This window comes from Mastigoproctus giganteus, chromosome 1, assembly GCF_048544385.1.
Source record: "Mastigoproctus giganteus isolate SK-2022 chromosome 1, ASM4854438v1, whole genome shotgun sequence".
Classification (NCBI taxonomy): domain Eukaryota; kingdom Metazoa; phylum Arthropoda; class Arachnida; order Uropygi; family Thelyphonidae; genus Mastigoproctus; species Mastigoproctus giganteus.
The window spans coordinates 264,175,872-264,189,367 of NC_143575.1; positions in this window are offsets into that span (position 1 = coordinate 264,175,872).

A 13,496-nucleotide genomic window follows, 5' to 3' on the forward strand; every position below is an offset into this window, starting at 1 on the left:
TGCAGGTCTCTCGTTTCTGAAAAATATATACATACAATGATAACCCAGTTTAATATAATATAATAAAATATATAATAAGTAGCAGTAGCTTTCAAGACTAACGAGTCTCTTTTTCAACTGATTTAAATACAACGGATAAGTGCAATGAGCTGAGAGTGAGGCACGTTATTCATTTTCTATTGTTGTTGTACGGACTTGCGCTGTTTTACTCCAGTATTTAGGTCTTGAAACGTCTAGAGACACATCTCAATAAACTCGTCCACACATGGTTTAAAGATAAGAAAATCTCGACTAGAACTCAGCGCCTTCTACATGCTACTGGCTGCCACCTACCGCAATTCTATGGATTGCCAAAGATCCACAAACCGGGTATTCCCCTCAGACCAATAGTGTCGTGCTGCAGTGCCCCAACGTATGAACTATCCAAGCATATCGCGCACCTCCTCTCACCTCTTGTAGGAAATACCACACACACCGTCAAATATAGCAGCGAATTCATCCACCTCATTAGGAACCTTTCAATCCCTGACAGCACCGTCATGGCATCATTCGATGTGGTTTCTTTATTCACTTCAATTCCCGTCCAACAGGCCGTGCACTGCGCCAGAAGGCTCCTTGAGAACGACTTAAGCCTCCAATCCAGGACATCACTATCCATTGATGACATCTGTACCACCCTCAACCTATGCTTATCAGGCAGCATCTTCCCCTTTGAGGATTCAATCTACCAGCAGGTACATGGCACTGCTATGGGTGCACCTGATAGTTCCGTAGTAGCCAACATCGCCCTGGAAGATCTGGAGGAGCAGATACACCTGAGCCCACCTGTACCTATTACAACATGGTGCAGATATGTTGGCGATATTTTTACTGTAATACCACGTGGCTCTGAAACAGCACTACTGGAATACCTCAACTCCCTGTCTAATTTCATTCAGTTTACCATAGAGTTAGAGGTCAACGACGCGCTCCCGTTCCTGGATGTCTTAGTGCATTGCGTAGGCCCATGTCTAGAGACATCGGTATACCGCAAACCTATGTGGTGCGGACAATTTACTAACTACAAATCCGGCCATGCACCCAGTCATCTCAACCGCACTGCCCGCACCCTATTCTCCAGGGCTTGGAGCCATTCCAGCACTGATGCAATTAGGCGTAACGAGATTTCCCGTGTGAAGGCGGACCTAACCAAATGTGGTTATCCCTCCCATGTGCTAAACAGGTGCCTATTACAGGTACAAGAACTCACATCCCACCAAAGACCACCGAACCAAGACGGTATATCGTCCGCCTACATTCCCTATTATCCAGGCGTGTCAGGACGGATCTCGAAAAATTCTCAGAAATTACGACATCAAATGCGTGCAGTTACCCTGCAGGAACCTACGTTCACTTGTCTCCAGTGTGAAGACCCCTGTCACACCTCTCTTACGCAGCAATGTAGTATATTGCATCATCTGTAGAGACTGTGACAGCTGCTACATAGGAGAAACATCAAGACGTCTCCAAGATCGCCTTACGGAACATGACAGAGCAATCCGGCTTGCCGAAACTGACCAGTCCGCAGTCGCGGAACATTTTTGGGCCACCAACCACGATCTTGATCCCAAACGCGACTTTGAAATAGTAGACCACTCACGACACTTTCGCCACCGCCTATGGCTAGAGTCACTTAACATATTAAACAATCCAAAGGCAATTAACCGCCACAAAGGCATACGTCTACACCCCATCCTAGAGACAACCATTTTAATACTGGATAAACACTGGGGTAAAACAGCGCATGTCCGTGCAACAACAATAGAAAATGAATAACGTGCCTCACTCTCAGCTCATTGCACTTATCCGTTGTATTCAAATCAGTTGAAAAGAGACTCGTTAGTCTTGAAAGCTACTGCTACTTATTATATATTTTATTATATTATATTAAACTAGGTTATCATTGTATGTATATATTTTTCTTAACCATGGACCCCAGTACACCAGGCCCATTCGTTACAATTCTCTCGTTTATCTTCCATTAATCCTAGTGGCTGCTATGGCAGCACAATATACGACTGTGTGGATGACCTTCAGTGTTGCACCATTGTTGTTGAGGTAATGTGGTATTATTTGCCAATTGAGGTAGTCTGTGACTCTCCACAAGGTTTTATTGGGGCTCTGCTTCGTATCACGTGGGTCTTTGTTGGGTCCATTCCGTCGAATTCTGTTAGGGCCTTCTTCCACTCGTCTTCTATTCTGGGTATCATGACCTCGTCTCTTTCCACTTCAGCTGCTGTGGGTTGTATTTCTTCTTGCTCTTCCTCCTCTAGTTCAGTGGTGGTATGTTCTTCCTCCTCTGGTTCCGTATTTTTTATCCTTTGTAGTTGATTGCTCACATCCTGCTTAATTTCTTCCAAGATTGCAGGAGCTATCAGGTTCTTCGTGACGATGGTCCGTCTCTGGTCCACTATTCGCTGTTCGGTGACCTGAATATCTGGGAATCTTTCCAATCACTTGGTATGTAGTCTCGCCCTGCACGTTGTCATATCGGTCTCTAGCTTTGTTATTTTGAAGTATGCTTGCATTATGTACGTATTCATTTCGATGCTACACTTCATGCGTTGGCGTTTTCTCCCTTCCTGGGTGGTCACTAGCGCAGTTGCGCAGGAAGCACTTTGGTGGGGCTGGATGGTCTTGCCCTTCTCTTGTGGTCATACGGGAGACAGCGACATTTGCTCGGCTGTCTTCCTTGGGAGACCATCTCTGACTTTTCGAACTGACCCCTTTGCCTAAGGCCTGAAGGCAAATGACTTTATCCTGTGCCACACTAGATAGTATGATTAATATTTCTATGCGACGCCATCCATCTATGGAGGTGGACCTGTTTAGCTGCGGCTTATGTCCAGCGATAGTTCTCGGTAGTGACACCAGATAGCGCCACAATCTACTCTAGTCGCCACTGCGAACATGGGGTAGGTAGGTTCAGTGGAGCAACTTTCATGATGTTTATTTATTAGTTTTTAATTAATTAATTATTTTTTAAATTAATTAATTAATTATTATTATTCTAATTTATTATACCGGTCTCCCAGCGTGATGGAGCCGCGTTCGCTTCCGCCAAGGCGGGACTCGAGCCAGGGTCCATCAGTGTCATAACCACTGAGCCATCGCGCCCTTCTTCTTCTTATTGTTGTTGCTTGTTGAGGAACTCTCTGATTATCCTACAGGTTGTCAGAATCTGAAGTTCCATTAAGCGTTCTCTCAGAGACCAATTGCTGCTAGGTTCTTAATGGAGTCACATGGGGGTGATCGGGATGGTCATTACTTGTTCCATATGTCACATTTCTTTGACTTCCTGTCTTTGATTTGTGCACTTCCTGATTTTTTGGCGGTAAGTTTTCTGGGTTGCTGGTGTTGGAGATCGCTGTGTTCATCGGGTAAGTAGCCATTTCCTTTTTTGTCGGTGAGGGTTATGTCTGGTGTGTTGTGTGGAATCGTCTTGTCCGTTGTTATGGCGCGGTCTTAGGGGTCTCCAATGGCTTTGCTGCTCGATGAGGTCTATCAGGCCCCTTCCTCCTTCTTTCCGAGCAATTGTCAGTCTCTCCACGGCTGACTTTGGGTGGTGTTGGCAGCTCTTGGTCATCATTGTCCTTGTCTTTCTCATGATATCCTCCAGCTCGGTGTTGGTCCAATCTATGACCCCGAAGGAGTATGTTAGCACTGACACTGCATAGGTGTTTATGGCTTTAATTGTGTTCCCTCCATTCAGCTTTGCTTTCAGCAGGCTCCTGAGTCTCTAATGGTATTTTTCAGTAAGGCAGGCCTTAATTTCATTGTAACTTCTGAGCCTGCATCATCCCCAGGTATTTGTAGGCCTCTCCCTCTGTCATGGCTTCCATCTCTTTACCAGTCTGCAGCTGGTAGTATCGGTTGACTAATGTTCCCTGGTGCAATCCGTGGGTCTTGCATTTATTTAGACCAATTTCCATCGTAATGTCATTACTGAATTCTTCAGTGATCTGGAGTAGTTGCTTCTGGGTTGCCGCGTAGAGCTTGCCGACATCCATGTACATCGGGTGGGTGAGTGTGTACAGGTTCTTCCTTCCTTCTTTGAGGTTATATCCGTACTTACTGCTGTTGAGCATGGTGGACAGCAGGTTAAGTGCTAGACAGAACCCCAGGGGGCTGAGGTACGCCTTCGTTAATCAACTGGTATTTTTACACTAGCTTCTGATTTATTATCCTGGCGACCTAGTCGGGTCCATGAATGTAATCTGTCTGAGTGTTCATCCTGCACCCCGCGGTAATGTGCTGGATTGTTTCTGGGGGCTGGTGGATTCGATCATGAGGTTGCTCTCATGATCGAAAATCTCTTTTACTTTCTTTAGTTGTTCGAAGATAATATGGGGTCTCTGTTTGTTGGATAAAACTACTGATATTTTATAGTTTTTGATATTAAAAGCAGATGAGCTCTAGTCGCTGGCATATGTGCGGAATCAAAGGGGGCGACTAGCATTGTAGCTCGTTTAAATGTAAATGTCCAGCTATTATTACTGTTCGAGGAATTCTGACTGTCCTACAGGTGTCCAGATCGTGGTTTCTGAAGTTCCAGGTACGTGTTCTCTGAAGATCTATTGCTGTTACGTTCTTATGGAGGTTCTTTGGCACCATTCCAGTTGTTGACATGATTGGATTGATCATTACTTGTTCCATATACCACATCTCATTGACTTCCTCATCCTTTCCTAGTAGGTTTCTGGTGGATTTTTTTGTGTATGGATCAGGTAGGAAGCCAATTCCTTCTTGTCAGTTAGGGTTATGTCTGGTCTGATATGTGGGATCATCTTCTCTATTTTTAGTGGTCGACTATTATTATCTTATGGCACGATCCCAGTACAGTTTGTGGGTCTCTAGTACAGTTTGAGATTAATGTTTGTGATATGATATACGTAATTTTTTGATCATCTGGTATCTTTGCGTTAGCTTGTGATGTATTTATCCTGGCGACCTGGACGTGTTTATGAGTGCACTTCATCTGGGTAATTACCCTGGTGATGTGCTGGATTGTTTCTGTGGGGAAGTGGCAGCGTCACCATGCATCGTCTATTACTCCTGGGTTCTTTGCGGTGTATTTTCTGTAGGTCCAGGTGTTGAGTTCTGAAGCTGAATTCCTGGATTTGTAATTTCTGGTTATTATTATTATTATCATACTAATTATATAGTACTAAAAGTCACACTCAGTGCGCTGAAGAACGAAGGCTATTAGGCCTAATTGTACTGTCTGACATGATGTTCTCTGTGCAGTGCAGACAGGCTGCTAGACAGCTCATGTCGTTTTCCAGCAGGATAAGGAAGAGATTGTCCCATTGCATGAGGCCATATCTTGAGTACTGCATACAGGTTTTGAAGCCTCATTTTAGGAAGGACGTGGATCTGTTGGGACCGATGCAGAGAAGAGCAACGAGATCAGTGAGGGGAATTCTGCAAATTTCAGCGCTTGGAAAGTAGGCAAGAAGACCTGCTTTAAATGGGTTGAATAAACTAAATGCTGATTGCTCAGACTACTCATGAGGGAGCAAAAATTAAAATTGAGGAAGGATTTTTGCCGGATGGATGTGAGGAAATTTGCCTTCAGCCAGCGGTGGTTGATTGTTGGAACAAACTCCCATCTTGTTTTATAGAGGTGGGTAATTTGAATCAAATCAAGGAAGAAGTATATTAACAGTTAGTGGAGGATGGACAGAAAAGTTAAGGAACCACCGCAAAATCCATCAGTGAAGAGCATCGTGGTCCGTTGCTACTTGTTCTAGGGCTCTTTTATATACAAAGGTAAAGGGAACACTGAGAACTGGCTCGTGCAACCGGAATTCAAACATTTCTGTAGATCCAGAAACCTCTGAAGCAGTGCTGTTAAAACCCTAGAACGTTGTTAAGTCTCTATGATCCTCTCTATGAGTTAGGGCTAGATAACCGTTATTTTTGGTTTATTTAAGAGGACTATATTTATGTAATTATCTGATTTGCATATTTTGAAGGATTTCTTAAAACATGTGATGTCAGATTTTTCTGACATGTCATACTATTTTCTGTCTGGTTAGAAGAAAATTTTTTGTAAGATAAATTGGTATAATGAAGGACTCAAGATTACCTAAACCAATTACGATTTGCAGATGATATTTTCTTTGCCAATGATCCGGAAGAATTGCAGCAAAACATTGAAGAACTACCGCGCGAAAGCAAGAAGTTCGGTTTAAAGATAAATATCAAGAAAACACAGGTTATGTTCATCAAATTTCAGACCAAAGAAAATCATGGCCGATGGACAACAATTGGAAGTGGAAAGGTTTGTTTATCGTGGACAAGAAATCTCAACAGGTCCAAATTGAACGTCGCATAAAATTGGGATGGCAAGCGTTTGGAAAGCTTAGTCTTCAAGAAAAAAAAAACTTGCCAATCTGTCTTAAACAGTGTTTGATCAATGTATCCTCCTTGTCTTAACATATGGTTGAGAAACATGATATTAAACGCCAAAACTTTACAAAGACTGATTATGAAGTATCGAATTTTGAACATAACCAAAAGAGACTGAAAAACATGTGCATGGATTCTCCAACAAACCACGATCTATAACATCAAAGTGCCTAAAACGGAAATGGGCAGGTCACATATCAAGAAGAACTGACAATAGATGGACTAAACGAAATTTGGAATGGATACCACTTGACTCTAAACGCCTAAGTTAAAAACCAAAGATGAGATGGATTGATGAAATTGTGAAATTTGCTGGTGTACAATGGAAACAGAAAGTGCAGGACCACAATTGCTAGAAAATTGCAGAGGAATCCTTAATTCTGCAATGAATCGACAATGGCTGAAGATGATGATAATAAGTAAATATAATATTTATTTATTATTAAATTTATACCCAGATGTCTTCTATATTTTTAATTTAATATGTTTATATTAATTAACTTTTATAATTCGATATAATTTATGCTTTATTTTACTTTCATTTCTTAAATGTAATGAATTTCTTGTACTTTAGGCTCTTCTGCAACTAAAAATCGAATTACTGAAAGCTGATCTGTTTTGGCTGCTCCATCTACACTATCCCCCATAAAGCATTGGGACACTAAACTTAAAAAAACAGCAGATCAGGAAACAAATACATTTTGTTAATGATATCCATGGGCTTTGATGGTGTTAAAGAAGAATAGATGAAACCTTTTGGGTTTCAACTTTTTATGCATTTTTGTGTTTACGTATAAGTGGTATTAACATTTTTGTGATTCTTTTCGCGACATACAAATATTTATGATGGCGCCATTTCTCTTCCACTCTAAATGTCCAGTTATCCTCTAATATGATTTCACTTGGGCAGTAGAGCAGCGAATTGATCGAACTTGATTTCTTTCCTGGACTTTTACGTGCGTAATGGAGCATTGATGAAGGTTACCTATTTACTGTAGGAAACGGATAAAAGACTTCAATGAAGCTAATTTCCGCGTCCTCAATCTGTGCTCTTTTGCTGACGACTGTTATTGCTAGAGGGTGTTTTTAACTTTCTGTATAGGGAAGGGAAAAGTGGGTTGGATGATGAATTCATTTTGATGTTCCAGTTACGATCGGGAACTCAAACTCAGAAAGTTCGGTTAAATGTATTTGGAGCAATGCCATTGAAATATTCCAATGTGTCCAGGATGCCCAATTAGCATTCAAGATCTTATTTCCTAGATGGGAGATTTTTTCGAGGATATTACTATACTTTCTGAAGATTAGAGGGATTTAAAGATAATGTGGGACGCAAAAAACATAGCTCCAAGCAGAAACCTTCGAACTTTCATTGAAATGTTGAATGAAAACAAACAACACAATGGTAAATATATTTATTATTACAAAAAAACAATGTCATATTGCACAGCATTTTAATGCATTAAAACAATTCTTCTAAATAATATATTTACATTAATTCAAGTCACTGACTTAAAAATAATTTTTTTGACAACAGCTACAACTGGTGGCGCTCTACGCACCAGCGCATGCGCTATTAGAAGATATTTTTATTTCGTGTTCAATGACTGGTGCTGATTATTGCACTAGATGTAAAATATTCTTCTTCTTTGTTATTTGATTGTAATAATGAAAATAATTTTGGCTCAGCCTGAAATAAATAAAGACAAAAATTAATTATAATTAATTAAATAAATAATAATTAAATTAAGATGTTTAAAAATTCAACAGAACTTTTTCCCCTAAAATTTATCTGTAGAATATGCGCCTACATTTGTTTTCCATGCAATTTTAAAACACCCTAAAATCGATTTAATTTATTAAATTTAATTAATTTAATTTAGTAATTAATTTAATTAAGTAATAAAGCAGCCAAATTGTAATATTTAAAATTTCATTATAGAAAAATGCAACGAATAAAATATTTTGTTTATATTTAAATAGAATAGGCGAAAATAAATTTTAACTTTTTTTTAAATTAAAAACAAAAAATAACGATTTTTAAAAATATCAGATTAGAGAAATTTATTAAACAAAACACGCTTAATAATTTATTTAATTATATATAAAATTATATTAATATAAAAGTTATATATATAAATTTAAATATAAAAAATTGAAAATATATTTAATATAATATAAAATGTAATATATTATATTTTTATATAAAAAATATTAAAAAAATATATAATATATTAAATTTATTAATTTATAAATAAATTAATTTAGTTGTATAAATTATTTTATTAAAATTGATAAAATATTTTAAGATTAATAATTATTATCAAGTGATCTTTAATATTAAACGTAGTAATTTTTAATATTACAAATTATTTAAAAAATTTAAATATTAAAATTAATTTAAAAAATCAAATTTTAATTACAAAATCGTCTTTCTTAAACTTTTTTTTAATAAAAATTTAGAATGATCACAAATAAACCATAAATTTAAATTTAATTAAAGGCGATTTTAAATAATTATTAGTTTACTAATATTAATGATTTCAGATATCAAAATTCTTTTTTATGTTGTCTTGAACATCTACCATAAATGCGAATGTTATTAAAGAATGTATTTTGCTTACCAAAGAGAGGTAACCTTTTAAGAAACTGCCTTCTCTTTTTACGTGTCTCAATGGCTGCCGATCTGAAGAGGACATGCAGTTCCTTTAGGGTTTCATAGAGAACCTCCACCAGTTTGTCCAGTTTGGCATTATGCTGTTCATCATACGAAAGGGACCTCCGATGTCTGGATATGTGGGTCGTTGCAAGGAGAGGCATCATTACCAAAGTACGAATTACATCTTTCCAGCTATGAGCGATACTTCTGCCAAGGTCCATAGCTACGAATATTCGGATCAGTCCCGAAGGATCAAATAAGATTTGAAGGAGTTGATCGACAGGGTTGTTTTCAGAGAAAATCGGAATGATGGCCATCTCAGTTGATGGAAGATTCACGTAGCAGACAAACAGCAGTAGCAGGAGGTAGATTTGCCACGACATGCTTGCTATGGGTGAAGAACAGACAATGAGAAACTAAAGGTATGTGTCAGACATGCATCTATTCTCCTAATAGAGAAGAAGGTATGTGTCTGTATGATGTTCGCTTATAACTAAAGATCTAGATAATTTTCTCAAAATTTGGGGTGTAACATGAGGAATTTTATGGAAATAAGTTTTATTTTGTCCTGGGCTATAGTGAAACCGAATGGTGGGCATTTTTATATTTTGAAACGACATATCTGTCGTACTGTTACCAACCATTTCAACCAAATTAGGTTCAATGATGTATATCTACTTATTTACCAACGAAATTTGGTAAATAAGCATGGTAGTAAAGATCCCAGACTAGTGCTACTGTAGTCATGTTGGTTGAGTTTTAAAATGAACGGAAATGGCATGGTGTAATTCAAACTTCCTCAACAGATGGTGGTACAGAGATTGTCATGTAGGCTGACAGGTTGCAAGCAAAAATCAAAGTTCGGGAAATTGTGGCAAGAGATCATTGTTTGACCCTCAGGATGATGGTTGAGAAGTTGTATATGAATAAGGAGACGATTCGTCAAATTCTACATGAAGATTTAGGGAAGAGGATGGTCTGTTCAAAATTTGTGCTCCATAACCTCAAGGAAGAGCAGAAGTAACGAAGAATGTCATCAGCGAAGGCTTCATCCAGACTTGTCAAGACAGTCGCAATTTCCCCGACTGTATTTTCACTGGAAAGGAGCGTTGCGTGTTTCCGTATGACCCTCAGATCGTCAGAGCATGCAGTGGACTTCAAAATCATCACCAAGGCCCAAAAGGTTCGTTTACAGAAGTCCAAAATCAAGACGATGCGGATCATGTTTTTCTGCAAACAGAGTTTGATTCAAAAGGAATTTGTACCAGAAGGGGAACGAGTCAATGCTACTTTCTAAGTACAGATTCTTCAAAGACTACTGAATGCATTTCCCTGATGAGGTTGCAATTTCGAAAGAAAGGCAGCTCGTTCTTGTTGCACGACAATATCCACCAGTTCGGCACTTGTGAATACATGTAAAGATCAACCATCTTCCTTACTCTCCCGATCCAGCATCAGCAGACTTCTTCCTCTTTTCCAAGATGAAAACTACCTTCAAAGAAAAGAGATTTCAGGATGTTGAGGATGTAAAGACAAACGTAATCGCCCAACTGAACATCATCTCTTTGAATGCTTTCGGTGACTCTTTTCAGAAACCTTTAGAACGGTGTAATAAGTGCATTCAATCAGTTTATGATAAACCATCTTTGAGTTCCTTCACTCTGTGTTCCTTTTATTGCACCTTCAATTTATCTCAATCAGAAATTTTGTGATATCTGCAAGTCCAGTGAAATTATTTGTACGTTAGCAAGAGACCCAGCGGTTTTAATGAAGATTTTAATTATTTTATATCCCATATTTATTAAGTGGTATTACGAAACTCTATTTACAACTTTGTCTCCCCCAGAGCAGACGAACTATTTCTTGATATTTATAAGAAATGAAAAGAGGGCTAGAATAATTTATCTGTGTATTATGCAAGTACAATTAAGATCTTTTTCTTCAGGGAACAAATATAGAGCAAGTTGACGCCACCTGGCGTTATTGGACAAAGTTATATAAAAGAAAGATAACTTTTTTGCAGAGTTATTTCATACGTAAATTATTATTTGCTATTTTAAAAGAGGAAGCCGAAGAGGACGGACGGCGAATAGCTAACATATTTCACGCATGGTTGCTGGACCACCCATCCGTACACAGGGTTTTGATAGGAAAACAAGAGAAAAACTGTGCTGTAGGTGGCGCTGGGCGACCAACCATCGCACAATATGTATATTTTCGCTTCGGTTAAGTTGTTAATAGCAGTGGAAAAACAGGAAAGTTCAGAATTGTGCAAATCACGCACATTCTCAGGTCTTTACTCCCTCGGTGAGTTTGATGCGTCCTACCCATTATGCAGAGGAGAAAACCGGAATGAATTTCAAACAACTTTCCAGAGGACACGCCACAATGGTGTCTGTAATGGACTTGCCAAACACAGATGATTAATGTTCCTTCTCCTGGCATGTGCGCTACTGTAGATATCGAATTCTTGACTTTGTTATATTTCCACAGCACATAACACTAACAAGTTTCATCTGTAATATATTCAAGTAATTATAAAGTCAACAACTTTAAAATAAACATAAGGGAGTATGTAAATAAATAAATAATAAATCAGTTTATCTGTCAAGACAGCTACATAACACCAGGTGAGTTTTAAAAGCAGAGAAACCCACTAACGTTTCTGCTGGGATTGTTTAGATGAGGCTGATTCATTTGACTCATTTATGGGATAAATGAGTCTTCCCAGTTCGGGAAGAAAAGGATAAAGTTCGAACATTGTCTGAAAAGAAGTTCTCTTATAGTTCTCTAATAGAGGTATATGATGGAAGAAAGAAAAGTTTGTCCAATTCTTCTTTGAATCTATTTAAGCTATCGACTTCTACAACGACAGATGGAAGTTTGTTTCAGCAATCAACCACACTCTGGCTAAAGGAAAATTTCAACCACACTCTGGCTAAAGGCGCGCAATCTGAGAAAGCGGAAGAATTCCATCAGCATTTATCTTAATCAAACCATTCAAGGCCCTTATACACCTCAATCAGAACACCTCGCAAGTGCCTAGTCTCCAGCCGCTGCAATTTGCAGAACTTAAGTCTCTCTTGGTAGGAGGATCCCTTCATTCCCCTCACCAGTCTTGTTGCCCTTCTCTGTATTCATTCCAGCAACTGTACATCCTTCCTAAAATGAGGCCTCCAGACCTGTGCACAGTACTTAAAGCGTGGCCTAACCATTGCCTTATACAAGGGGATAATCACCTTCTTATCCCTGCTGTATATCATTGACAAAATCCCACGAACTACACAATTACTCCCAGGTAAAAATTAAAAACATTGACCACGAAATTATATCCATCTTTATATTAAATATAATACTGAAAGCAAGCAGTTTCTCCAATTTCGATAGAAATAAAACATTTATCACAGTGCAACGTTCCAGTATAAACAAGAAATATTGAAGTACTTACAGAAATTGGTCCAGCAACCCGATCGCTACTAGCAATGCCTTCAAATGAAAGAAGAACTCTTCTCTGGTGGTGGTTTTTACCGATAGTGACGTTAAGAGACTATTTATAGCAATCCAACTGAATAGTGAGACAGCAGGTAATCTCTGACACACTAACCTAGTCACGCTCATCATAGACACCCTTCCTTTCATACTCGAGTGTTGCTCTCAATGGGGGAATTAGCATCTCTCCACTGAACCAATTTTCCGTGTGCAGATCTCATCATTTTTATTTACCCCCGACAGGATTTGTGTGAGTTCCAAGGTATGTTTTTCTATACGAAGCTTGCTTAGTTTATTCTGTCATCAATCGGGTTTTCATCCTGCATTATAGCAACAGGAATATAAAATACACAAATCTGCTTTATTTCAATAATTCTATGATCCCCCTGGCTTTAAAGAAGGAGATTTAAATCAATCTCTTTTTACAATGCCAAAGGTATCCCATGCAGTTGCTTGTTTATTTATATATTTTTTTTTGAGATTAGAAGAATCTTGAAAAATCTTGATATCAGCAAGAGCGGATGCCATTTTAATAACTGGTCTTAAAATCCATATTTGAGATTTAGCTCACTTTCTGCTGTCATTCATATAACATGGAAACGTACCAAATGGGTGAGGGCCCAATACCATTTGTTTCAATTGTTCAATTTCGATCTTAGAGAGGATGCTTGGGATGCTCTAGGAAATCTGCTATAATCGCAAACTAACGTACTGTCCTAACGTTTCGTTTATGACGCACAAGAAAGCATATACTCAATAAGAAATAGAATTTTTTATTCTTTTAAGAGAAATAAATTCTAATCACAGCTTATCTTTAGGGTGTTACAATGGATTAAATGCGCCCAAGTCTCAGCCTGAAAATGCCCAATATCCATACAAATAAGGCTCCCCTCAG